The sequence below is a fragment of the Heterocephalus glaber genome, unplaced genomic scaffold (genome assembly GCF_053883595.1).
Source record: "Heterocephalus glaber isolate CG9 unplaced genomic scaffold, H.glaber_assembly_v1.0 deba00000621, whole genome shotgun sequence".
Lineage (NCBI taxonomy): Eukaryota > Metazoa > Chordata > Mammalia > Rodentia > Bathyergidae > Heterocephalus > Heterocephalus glaber.
In genome coordinates this window covers 31,168,319-31,181,715 of record NW_028258153.1, presented here as the reverse complement: position 1 = coordinate 31,181,715, position 13,397 = coordinate 31,168,319, and the positions used below count along the sequence as shown (strand labels likewise).

Sequence of the window (13,397 nt, the reverse complement as noted above, 5' to 3'; positions counted from 1 at the left end):
CCACCATGACCCACTCTTTTCAACTGGGTCCTACCTCCCAAGTTTCTTTCACCTCCCAATAGCTTAATAAATTACTGTCTCATCACTGGATCAATACACTGATGAGGTCAGAGCCATCCATGGGTTCTTGGTGTCATTGGGACATGCTGTCTTTCTCCATCACTGTCACCCACACAGAAACAGAGGCTGGGGTGTAAGGTGTCATGGCTGAGAATTTCACACCAGCCACCATGGTTCTGGAAGCTGTGGATGGAACTACCATCCTCTGTCCTCAGAAGGTGCCTCCCCAAGTTGTTCATTAGTGATGTTCTACTTGAGATATGCAGAAGCAGAACGCAACACAAGAATTTGGCTGCAAATTGTTTATTAGGAGGTGCCCCAGAAAGTCCTTGTCAGGGAGGGAACAGGGAAAGGGAGGAGGAGAAGGACAGGGAAGAACTTAGCTTTGGCACCCAGGCTAGGGCTCGGGAACTCAGCAAGGAGCAGTTATCGTGCCTGCTTCCCAGGCTACCCATTGCTAGCTCCTGGGAGTAACTTCTCTTCTCCTCTTCTGCCTCTTCTCCCTGGTGGCCTCTGACGCTCTAGTGGGTGGTCATGAAACAGCATAGGAGCTGCTCTCTGGAGGGCAGCTCTGGCCCAGACTTGCTAGCCAGGGACCAAGGAGGATACATGGCCTCCGGGCTGCATCCTCTGGGGACCCCAGGAGGGACATGGATGCTCCAGCTGTAACAGGCTGTGAGAATTGCAGACAAGAAGTAAGAGCCCTCCTTTGGACAGTGCTCTGCCCCACCACAACACATCCTGTTGCTTGTCTAGGTTTGCAGTGGGAACTTGACCTTGCTTGGAACAGTGCAGAGCCTCTATGTGTCCCGGATATATTGCCCGGTGGCTGAGCACAGTCTGTGGGCCTGGAGGTAACCCTTGCTGGGGAAAGGAAGACCTCCCTTCCTTCTGCATAGGTCCCCCTAGTCCAGGTGGTGTGCTTCAGGCCCTGGGAATAAGCTGGGGCTGGCATGTGGCCCAAGCCAGACTCTCTATGAGTCCATCTCTGGCCCTGCATGGTCAACAACCTTGTTTCCTAATTCTGTACTTGACATGTTTTACAACATCATCTTGTGTGCAGCTCATGAGGCCTCGTTGTTCCTTGCATAGACAAAAGCTGGTAGTAGATTCTCACCTTGCCTTGATGATGAGAAATGAAAGCCAGGAAGGTAGTGAGACTTCCCTAAGTCACACGACTCTGTGCACCTAGAACCCAGCTGGACGTCAAAGGTAGGTGTGTGGCACCTCCCCTCAACCACCAGGCTGCCAGCACCTCTACATATGCATTACCAAAGCAGAGAGAATCAGAGAAATGTTGAGCTCTGGTGATGAAATGCTTCCAGGTTCGCAGTGAGGACACGCTGTCTGTCACTAATTTTGAAATGAGGAAAAGGGCACTAGACCGATGTGTGGAGTGGTGGTTAGATTGGAAAGAACACAGGCAAGTCAGCTCTCTATAGACACAGATTCCGCATCTGTGGGTCCAAAGAACAGTACTCAAAAATATTCTTACTGCACTGAACATGTTCAGAAATGTTCCCTTGTCATTATTCTCTAGACAACACAGTCTAATAGCTATTTTCATACTGTCTACATTGGATTTGGTATTATAAGAAATCTAGAGATGATTTAAAGTTTATGGGAGGATGTGCGTAGGTTCTATGCAGATACTACACCATTGTACATAAGGAACTTGAATATCTGAGGTTTGGGTATCTGTCGGGGTTCAGGAACTAATCTGCTGTTGTTATGGTTTAGATCTAAAATGTCCCCCCAAAGTCTCCTGTGTGTGGAAGGTGATTGGATGGGGGTGCTCTATGCTCATCAGTGGATTCATTCACTGATGAGTTCAGTACCTAAGTGTGCTGTTCTGCAGTGGGTCTGGTTAGAGAGGGTCACTATGGGCATGACCCGGAAGAGCGTATTTTTATCCTGACCTCTTCCTTCTCTCTCTGCTTCCTGGCCGCCATGGGTTGAGCACCTTTTCCTCCAACATGCTCCTCTGCCATCCTGTTTCTGTCTTGGAGCCAGCAGACCATAAACTGAAACTGTGAGCTAAAATAAACATCCTCTCCTTTAAGTTGTGGGTGTCGGGTATTTTGTCCCAGTGACCCAGAAAGTGACTAATAACACCTTTACACTTGATCTTAGCCAAAAGGCCGAGAAGCGATTAATAACACCTTTAAATCCTAAAGACAACTGAGTAGCAAAATGTTACCCATGGTGCTTGGGGTGTGGGGCTCCGAATGTAATTCTTTCCACTTTTCTATGTGTTATATATGTTCACAATGAAGTGTTGGGATGTACCAGAGCTGTGAGGCCCTTAGAGTCACTTGATCATTTCTCCATTCCTTCTGGATCACATGAAGACAGGGCCACCTACTCCATCTGAAAGGCATACATGCATGTTTCTGTGAAGAGTGAGCTGTGGTGACGGCCGCAGCTTCTTGCAGGGGGTCAGCTGTCCTGGTCCTTAAGCCAGAGAACAGCACTCAGTCACCGGACATGCCAGAAGGGCTGCATGGGCCATGAAAGCTTTGGGGGCCCAGAGAGGATAACCATCCCCAGGGAGGGCACATAGAAAGCAATTGGTCAAAGCAACCTAAAGCTCAAGGGGCCTGGGTCCCTGGCTGGGCTTTTGTTTTATTCTCTTGCTTCTCATGTCTCAGGCCATAAAGGGTAATCATGATGATTATGCCAATCATGAGGGCCTCGGGTACCACAGAAAGTGCTGAAAAACCACGTGGCTGTCCTCAGCAAGGTCACAGCACTGTCAGGAGGGGAGGTTCTGGCCTTGTTTTTTGCAGGACTTGTGACAAGCTTTGCTGACTCACACACAGCAGAGCAGGCTCTGATGGGGCCCCAGGTTTATAAATGTGGTCAGTGACCTTGGAACAATGTTTTAACTTTGAAGTTACTGAACTAAGCAGAGTGGAACCTGAGGCCTGGCCAGCTCCTGGAAGGCAGTGAGCCAGGTTTACTGTTTGGGTAAATCCCAGGGACTGGGTGCTGCTCTGTGGCCTGGTGGTGGGCGGCCCTGCTTTCTGTGTTAAGTCTGGGCTCTACAGCCCCTTCTGGCTCATAGCAAGACCCAGCCCTCCCTCCAAGGAGAATTCCCTACTGTGCACTAAGATGTGTTTTCTCTTTCAGGGGCTTTCTTGCTTCATTTGAGATCAGAGTTCAATTTTAAAATTAAGGTGAGCTCTGAATAGTGTACATTGAAATGTCCTTCTTGATCATATCTGTACAGCAGGCACAGAAGGTGAGAGCTTGCCCCCCTGCTGGGCTCAGAATGGCCCAAAGACAGGAACAATTATCAAGCATGTTCTCACTGAGGCTGAGGACCCCAGAGCCTCAGGGGTCCTTGGGTCATGTGTGTCCCAAGTCCTAGTCTCAGCTTACCTTAGGTGATTTTAATTTGGAATATTTAAACTTGCCTGTGGGTTTACATCCTTAAAAGTACTGTAGAAAGCTTTGCTACAATTTCTGCTAAAATCGGTAGATTGATCAGGTAGGTTTTTTTTATTATTTTGGAATCACCACAAAATTATACTAAATGTCTAGGAAAAGGTATAAATCTGAAGTGTAGACAACAGTGGTCCAGCCATGGCAGTGAATAATGAGAAAATGGAAAGTAGAAGCCTTAGCGAGGACCGTTCTGCAAACCTGTGTGTGTGTGTGTGTGTGTGTGTGTGTGTGTGTGGTGTATCACTGTGCATGTGTGTGTGGCATGTGTGATGTGTGTTCTGTGTGCAGGGTGTATGTGTGATGCATAATATGTGAGTGTGGGGGAAATGTAACCTGTATGTGTAGGACATTTGTAATTGTGTGTGTGTGTGTGTGTGTGTGTGTGTGTCTGGAGTTAATGGCATCACAGAGAGAAAGTTGATGGTTGTCCCTGTTCCTGCTGGTGCACACCAAACAGCCAAGCTGAGCAGTCCATGCCACCCTTCCCTGTCCTCCTGGCCTGGGTCCCCTTCAGGCAGGGCTGAGTGGAGCTGGATGAGTCAGCCCACACCTTGTGGGGAGCCTCATCTGGGGCGCCTGAGAGGCTGGGTTAAGCACAAGCCATTGCTAGAGCCCAGTGTAGCCTCTCCTGTGGCCAGCCTCAACTGCAGTGCAGTGGTGAGGTACATGGGCATCCTTCCTCCTATTTGGCCACTGCTCCAGGCATGTCCAGCCTCACCTCAGACATCATATTGCTTTGCTTTTGCCTCAATCTGCTGACTTCTACTGGCACAAGCCCAACAATCTGAAGGGAAGGGCTGCAGATTCCACCTTTCAGCCGGAAACCTCAGACAAGGCTGGGACCGTGTTTCACACTACAGCTATGGTTACACAGGACATCAGAGGGAGCGGACCCAGATGGACAGTTACGTGGAGGGCCCAGGAGAGGCAGAGGGCTGGAGATGCTGACCAGGTGACTGTGAACCAGGAGACACCCATTAACACTAGGACAAGGACCCAGAATGGGAGCATGTGAATCACGTAAAAATCTGAGAATAGACCCCTCCTGCATGGTCATCTGTTCTGCCCCTGCCCCCAGCTTGGGGAATACTGCCACCAGGATTGTGTCCTTAGGCAGAATGCTAAAGAGTCTCTGAGATAAGGCCAGTGTGATTGTCACCTGTTGGCTGCCCAGAGAGATCACCAGCTGCTCACAAAGTCCACTCACCTTTACTGAGCCTGCAACCAGCCACTGGGGACTGAGAAACGACTGGACACCCGACCCACAGGGCAAGAGAGGGTTCTGTCAGGGAAGACAGAAACATATGAACAAGCAACAGCAATAAACAAACAAATAGGAACTCAGGCAAAGAAGGACAATGCAGGAAACCAAGGGAACTCAGAGATAATACAAAAGTGAAGGAGTGTCTGGGAGACAATACTGGGATTTACACAGAGGACATTCTGGTATGGAAAGCAGCTCTTAGAAATTAAAACTGTGTGGCAGAACACAGCAAAAACGCAAGTTTAGGAAACTGGCATTGAGGGAATCTTCCAGAAAATAGAATAGAAAGACAAAGAGATGTACAGGAGGAAAATTAAAAGGTGAATCAAAGAACTACATCAGATATAAGAGGAGTCCCAGAACAAGAAAACAGAGGAGAGGAAATAATCGCAGAGGACAGGAAATGACCAAAACAGAAAGACAAAATATCCAGATTTAAAGAGCCACTGATTGCTTAGCACAGTGTGGGAGAGGGGGACAGGGGTTAGAAGAGGGGGTAAGTTACATGGAAAGGACTTAAGATAAGCATGACCTCAGGAACTCTGGGAATCAGGACAGTGGCCCTTCCATAGCCCAAAGCACATGATCTGCATCCTAGAGTCCCATACCCAGCCAAACTATCAGTCAGATGCAAAGCTCCAGGGGCTAATTTGCTGTTGGAAAATTTGGGTGATTGTGTATGAAAATGGCTACATTTCCTTGGTTTAGATTCACACAGACTCTTAGGACAGAGTCACATCCTCATTTGGTGCAGGATTTAGCTCAGGTACGCATGTACCCTCCTGCCCTTCCTGCCCAGTGGGTCCCAAGTCTGCTTTCCTTTATGGCCAAACTTCTTGAAAACATCATCTATATGAATGCTTCTAACCCTTTTGGATCCATGGACCAGTCTTCAGAACTGATAAAAGCTTCCTAGTCCAGAAAAGAAAAATGCATGTATGACTACATATATGAGATTTTGCAGGTCACCTCAGAGGTTCCTAGGGACTTGCATTATTAATTCGCTTTCTCCCATTCCCGACATGCATTGTTAGATTCATTTTTCTCAACTACCTTATTATCCCTTTTCAATATTTCTTGATCATGAACTTAAGGTAATACTATCATTTATCTGTCTATGCAAAAAAAAAAAGTCCCAATTAATCTATATCCCATTTAGATCATTTTCTCTCAGGTGTTTGGATTCATAGTCTGCTATTAATTCCTCTATATATTTTAAAGTATCTTTAAAATTATGTGTATTTATCTGTGGATAGGTTCATATATGTATGTATAAAGGCATAGGAGTAATCTTATATACATATAATGTGTTTAGAAAATCTATTCTTATGATTTGTATTTTAGATCATACCATAAATGTCCTGCTGTTTGATTTCCTCACATGATGAATCATAGATATCTATTCATGTTAACATACATAGAATTTCCTCATTGATTTTTGTGAGTTACACCACATTCCTCAGAATGAATAGCTTTCATTAATTTAAATAATGCCTTACTTTTGGCCATTTAAGTTGTCTGAAATTTTTTTGCTTATACCAATAGTGTTGTGGTGAAATACATTTAAAAACCAACCTGTTGCAATGTGTGCCTATATGTTAATATATATTTATTCCTATCAGTATAAATTTATCTATTTCAGTAGGAATATGTAGAATAGAACCTTAGTGGTAGAATTGCTAACTCAAAGATCAGGTATTTAAGTTTTCTCATGTTATTGCCAAGTTATTCTCCAGTAAGATACACTGCTTTATACTTCTATTCATGCAATTTTGGAATGCTTTCTTCCCCATACCCTCTCCAATACTGGATATTCACAGTACTTAAAAAATACTGTGCATGGGTCAAAAATAGTATCTCGAGGTTGCTTTAAATTGAATCCTTTTCATGCTAGTGGAGTGAACATTTTTCTTTGGTCTTTATGGTCAGTTTATTAATTTTATCCCTGGGAGTTCTGTTTCCTTGCTGCATTAATCAGGCAAGTTATTGTTAACAAACTCTAAAATTGAAGGAGATAAGAAGGCCAAGTTCCATTTCTTGTTCACTCCAAGTCTCTTCCTGCTCACAGCTGTGTCATGGAATGTACGACCTGCAGGGTGGGCTATGGCAGAGAATGGAGGGGCTGGGGTTGCAAAGAGGTTTGGACTGGCCCAGCTCCACTGAGGTCATATTGCTCAGTACTCAGACACACTGACCAGAGCTGGAGGGCCTCTCACTGTCAGGGAGGCTGGGATGCCTTTCTGCCACCCAAGTTTGCCTTTACTTTGGAAAGGTTTGTTTTGCCAATGTTTTACATAGTTTGGCAAAGTGTTGTTCTGGCAATGTTTTTACAGGGTTGTTTTTTTCTAATTCATTTTAAGACTGATATATTAAGGACATTAACCCTTAGTCTTTTTGTGGAAGGTTTAAATTCTTCCCCCCCCCACTTTGTTTGTTTTAAGGCTCTGTTCTTATCCTACACATGTTTCCAGTTTTATGTGCTTCTGGAAATCTGTCTTCTCCTATGGCTTTCTAGTTGTCATGTGCTTAGGAAGGCTGTGCCGAGGTCGTAAACGTCCCCTCCTACATTTTCCTATTACATTTATAGTTTTTGAGGCATATTTATGTTTAATCAAAGTCATGTTTATTTGTATGTGCATTGTGAGGGACAGCAGGCTTTCGTTGCTGCTCTTTCCACTCTGCTACACCTGCTTGTTGCCAGGACCTTGATGGCTTCTAAGCAATTAAGTCCTGGGCCTGCTTGTGCACACCTTACTGACTTACGCCTTGGCTTCTGGCTGTGGTTTCTGTCTCTTCCTCAGCTCCTTCCTGGGTGTCTGTCCCTTTCCTGGTCTCAGAAACAATATTGTACGCTCACAATTTAAAAGAGGAGAGGTTTATTTTGGCTCACAGCTTCTGAAGTTTCAGTACTTAGTAGGCTGGCTCAAATATAGAAATGGCATGGTGGAAAGGCTGATGAGGAGGAAAGTCACTCAAATCATAGTGGCCAGGAAGCAGAGAAAGAAGGGAGGAACCAGGAGGGAGATTCACCCTTTCTGGTCATGTTCCCAGTGACCAAACTCCACCCAGGCTCCACCTCCTAAGAGCAAGGCAGCTATGAGCCCCCATGATCTAATCCCCTTCCCAAAGCACCGCCTCTGAGCTCATGAGGCTCTGGGTGGACATTTCAGATCCAAACCACAACACTGGGGTTCACCATGGAACCGACTTCTGAATGCTGCCCATCTTCTAGAACCTCTTCTACAATCCTGTCTGGCTGCTCTTCGCCACCCCTGGGAGATGGCAATATTTTCACCTAAGCTGCTTCTGCTTCTGTCGGCCCACCCTGCCCTCTTCTAGCCTCTCGTGGAGTCCAGAATCCCACTCCATGTTCCCACCTCTTGTCTTCTGCCCTAATCTCCAGTCTGCTGACCCCTCACGTGCACATAGACCTGCCCTCCCCAGACTCCCATACCTTCTGTCCCCCAGCACGCATCCTGTCCGTCTTGACCCAGCCTATCCCCTCCAGGCCATTCTGTGCTGTGAATGACCATCTGGCCTCTGGCCTCCCTTCCCTGTGCTGTGGGTCCTGGGTCCAGACCACAGAACCACCACACTCCCCTCAGCCTGGCGCCTCACAGCTCTGTCTTTGCAGGGCCATTCTTCTGCCTTGAATGCCCTTCCTCTTCTTCCTTGTCAGGCTGTGTCCACTTTCCTTAGCCCAGTTCAACCGCAGTCTCCTCACGGTACCCCAGAGAAGCCTGAGCACCTGGACCTTGCAGCCTGCCTGCCCAGGCAGCACCTTGTAGCCTGAGGCCCTGGGAAGCCTGGTCCCTCTGGATTCCTCCAGGAGACCTTGAATTCCCTGGGGCTAGAGTCCTCCCACACTCACCTCCAGCATCTAGCTTCTGGCAGGGCATGGATGAGAGCAAACCCGTGGGATAGTATTTGGAGGCAAGGAGAACAGGTCCTGTGGCTACATGAGACAGTCAGGAATTCGGGAGGCTGAGTGGCATGTTGTCCCTGGGGGTGCTGCCGAGGTCAGGCTGGCCTGCAGAGTCCTTATCAGCCTAGCTCCAGGACAGTGCTGCAGGGACATGCAGGCTGGAGCCCTGCCTGGCCCCTTGGCAGCTGCCTTGTAAAATAGCCTATCTTATTTTTCCAATTCCAAAGCCTATCTCAGCGCCCCCAAAAACCAGTTCTCAGAACTGCTCTGCCATGCACAGAGCTGCCCAGCACCCCCGAGAGGGAAGACAAGCAAGTGGTGGTGAGGATTGCTGAGGGTGGGGCATCCTGTGGGGGCTGGTTTGCCTTCCTACAAGGCCCCTCATACCATTGAATGCTCCAGAGACCCTGGATGAAAACAGTGCAGCCTCTTCATTGCCCCAAACATGTGGCATCACCTACAGCTGGCTGCTCAGGGAGCAACACACTGACCTGCTTGGAGGCTCAGGGCTGGCTGCAAGCAGGGTCACACTGGCCCTTCTCAGGGCAGAGTGACTGAGGAAGGCTAGCTGTTGTTCAGCCTCAGATGCCGGGCAGGACCTGGTTGGTGCAGTCTCTGCTTCTGCTAATGTGACCCTTTCTGAAACATCTCTGTCCACTCATCTGTGGAATAACCCCCTCCCCACCACCCAGCTTTCTATCAGTCTGAAGTTGTAAGTATCAACAACATAAGCCACCAACTCTTCCTCACCAGTCCTTGACAAACACCAGTAGCTCATCATGGGCTGGGTTGGAATGGAGGTTCTGAATCCTTCTCAACACTGGGTGAGAACACTTTGGACCATGGAGCTATTGGGACAAGTATGAGATGCCTTGCAAGGTGACATTTGTGCTGACACACATACACAGTGCTAACCAGACAGTCAGCACTGTGGTGCAGCACAGTGGGGCTTCTAGGTTAGCCCTCTGGTCTCCAGGAAGAGGACACAGAAGCACAGAGAGGGTAAGTAGTATGTACAGTGCAGCATTTCTAAGTTCACTCTGTGGGTCATTGGGCTCTGCAGAGTGGCAGGTAGCACATGCCCTGTTTGGGGACATCAGATTCAGAGGTCTTCTCTTGGGGTTATGTCTGAGGTTGGTATTAAAGGCTGTGATGAACGCAGTTGTTTACCTTGCACAGCCCAGAGCTCCCTGTTGGTGCCAGAATTCATGCTTGTAGCAAGTGCAGCTCCATCCATACACCATGCTCCCTTCCCCATATGGCCTTCAGCCTTGCAGACTGGCCATGCTGGCCACAGTGTGCTTGCTTCCTAGATGAGAACACCAGCTTCTCAGGCTCCCCACTTGGTAGGTAATACAGGGCTGGACTGGGCTAGCTCTTCTGTTTCTGTCCATCAGAACTGCCCCAGAGTATTGGGCACTGGTTCCTTTGGATCTGCTCAGTCACCCATGGGGCCAGCAAGTGCAATTTTGTGGTGAATATCTCACACTTAGGACCATGTTGGATCCATCCAGGGTTCCAGTCATCCACCTGTGGTTTGTATAATGAAGGCACAGTAGCTCTGTGTTAATCAGTTTTCCATCACTATAACAAAACACTCAACATAATCAACTTATAAAGAGAAAAGTTTATTTTGACTCACAGTTTCGGAGGCTCTAGTCTATGATCAGTTGGCCTCATTACCTTAAGCCTGTGGTGAGATATCATGGCAGGAGCAGGTGGTGAGCACGAGTAATAGATGAGGGATGTACAATCCCTTTCGAAGGCCACCTCCAAACACCTACAGGTCTCCCACCAGGCCCCACTTGCTATAGGTTCCACCGCTTCTGCTACTCTGGGATCAAGCCTTTAACAGATTGCCCTTGGGGGACATCCTAGATCCAAACCTTACATAAAAATCCCCTTCACAGGGGAACTAGTAGTAGTACCTGGCACTTCTGAATGTCTTGGCAGAAGTTCACAGGAAACCAGTTACATTCATCTCTTGGCCCTAGCAAGTCAGCTTGAGCATGTCGTTTGCATGTTTGGGTGCCTGTGAATGTTCACATGCACAAGACATTTACTACTGTGAAAAGCAGGCACTCTGCTCTGACACAGTTACATTTTCCTAGGGACAGCACCATGGGCCAACACACGTGTGGTGTTGCTGCCACTCCTTGCCACAGCTCAATGCTGCTGGCAGACAGAGTAGGCCCATAGGGTGATCCCGCTGTGTACACACTACCCCACATGGAGGTTTGGAACAATGATCACTGTACTGTACTGCTTGATTTTGCAAGTCAGGCATTTGGCCAGGGGATCTAGGGATGGAGGGGGGAAAGAGGAAGTAAAAAGGACTAAGACGCCATATGTATATCTACCAACTCTCCACAATAAATACGTCTATTATGTATTGCAAAGAAATACCAATAAAAATTTAATAAATAAGACACAGGCAGATATTAATACTACGAACAAAGTAATTCTAGCAATACACTGTAATAAAAATTATGCTAATTTGATTTCTTTCTCACCTCTCAAAATATGATTGTACTCTGCTCACTCTTTTTCTTTGCTGTGATTAACCTGCAAGTAACTAAAACCATAGAGAGAGAAGCTGTGGATAAGGGGTCTGCCATGTACCCCACTTGTACCAAGATCCAGGGGTACCTCAGTTTCCTATGGATTTGATGGACCTTGGGAAAACCCCCTGGCTACTCTTTCCTAGAAGTATCCCAAATAGGTGTCAACTAGGGAGCATCGTGAGTCCGCACAGCCTGAGCTTCCCTGGAGAGACAGTTTGTGGCTGATCAGAGATCAGGCTCCATTGCCTTCCCTTAAATGATTGCCTCTCTTCAGAGAGGCCAGTCAGGTTAAGAATCAGAAATTCACCGCAGGAGCAAAATGGCCAAGTAAGGCACAGTCTCTCTCATTGTTTTTCAAAAGGCTTCCCATAGTGTTCAGTGATGACCCCCCCCCCCCCGTGTTAAAATACACAGATTGAATTTGCATTGAGACCAGCTTCTTAGAGGAAAGACTTTTCTTCTTTAGTGGAAGGCCACAATCTACCCTAAAGGCAAAAGGCAGGAACCTGGCGCCGCAGGAGGCCAAGCCCTGCCTGGTAGCTCTGTGCCGGCCTTCATGGCAGCAGAGAACAGACTTTATGTGTGTTTTGTCATCTGCAAGCAGCTGTCACTGTGGCACATCTGCCGTATGCTCCCTCAGTGCATGCCAGAGAGCTTCGCTTACAGCATTCATTCCCCAGATGTGGCCACGTAGGGATCAAGAAACCCCCCCGGGTGACGAGTGAGCGAGCATGCAGAGATGGGCCACCCTGGGAAAGGCTGACTGCCCCAGACGAGCCAGTCTTCCGTCCTGCCCAACCTGTCCCCTGTACACATGGGCTGTGCAGAACGACAGGGCAGCTGCTCCAGGGCTCTTGGAGCCTGCTGCAAGCTCCACCCCACACTCTGGCCAGAGCATGGGGCCTCTTCCCATCAGGATCCTTACTTAGCATCTCGTGTGCTAAGCCTGATGTTTTTCACCAGTAAAGGGCTCTCAGAGTCCTATTTGCACATTGGAACAGCCTGCAAGTACAGAGCTGTGTCTCGTCAGCAGAGCAACGCTGTTCCTGCCTGGTTCCAGGACAACCGTGAGCTGTATGGGCTCCTGCCAAGTGCAAGCTGAGCTGAGCTGGGCTGGAGTGGCCAAGAGGGGCATTGAGAAAGAAGCAATCTGTGATCGCTGTCTGTTGAGCAGCTTCTTCCAGGACAAGGAGCTCACAAACAACAGGACTGCAAGAAGGAAAACAGGCCTCCTGCCTGCTGCCCCCCTGCAGGCAGCCACCTCCTGGCTAATTGTAAACAAAACGGGACCGTTGTGAAATTCAGCTCAGAGTGCCATTGTCACCTCCTGAAGGCTCCTGGGTTCCTTGCTGTGTTTATGGACAAATTGGCACATGCTGTTTTGGCCAGGGAGAGGTCTGAGGCAGCAGGCTGCAACCCCCAGGGAGGGAGGCCAGGAGCCCCGCACAAATTGCACAACACAATCCTATCATCTGTCCCTCTCATGGAGGGGCCCCAGGAAAACAGAGGCAGCTGACGCTGGGCGGGAGGCCATCTGGAGGCCACCCTCGGGGTCAAGCACTGTGGGAGCATAACCAGACTCAGAGGTGCTGTCTGGGCTCCCACGCACCTAAAATGATGATGTCTTTCTGCTACTGGCCTGAGTTTTCCATCTGCAAGGGGTACACGGGGAAGCGATCCCTTGGGGTGCTCTGCCCTGTCTTGCGGTTTCAGCCACCAGCTCTCATCTCCTTTTACAGATTTGAGGGAAGGGGGTGGCTAATCTGTGACGAAGGGGAGGCTTTGCCCATTCCCAGGGAAGGCCATGTGTCCCATGAGGCACACAGGAAGACCTTTGGGCTTTGTGACTGGGTCCTCCCTGGTGCTGTGCGGCCAACGTGGCCCAGGCCTCTCTCTCAAAGGGAAGGCATCAGAGCTGAGTCTTGACCCTGTTTCCACTCATTTCTTTAGGTGCCTCAAGCAGTGACCTTGACCCCCAACCCCAGGGCCTGTCCCTCCTGATGCCTGTGGAGGATCATGATTTGGTCTTAAGACTCGACCTATGTCCAAGTGTGACCATCCTTTACCCATGGAACTATCACAGGTTTGCACCCAGGGTGCTGAATGGAGGCTTCAGCAGAGGGGCAAGACCCTC

General features: G+C 48.5%; 1 long non-coding RNA gene across 1 annotated transcript; it reads right to left on the bottom strand.

Moving 5' to 3' along the window:
• Positions 1-278: 278 nt before the first annotated feature.
• LOC147829419 (uncharacterized) lies at positions 279-8,738 on the bottom strand. The gene is made up of 3 exons (XR_015449128.1): positions 8,646-8,738; positions 4,718-4,792; positions 279-733 (listed from the first exon to the last, which is right to left on the bottom strand). It is a non-coding gene; the product is annotated as an uncharacterized LOC147829419 (long non-coding RNA).
• Between the last annotated feature and the right edge of the window lie 4,659 nt (positions 8,739-13,397).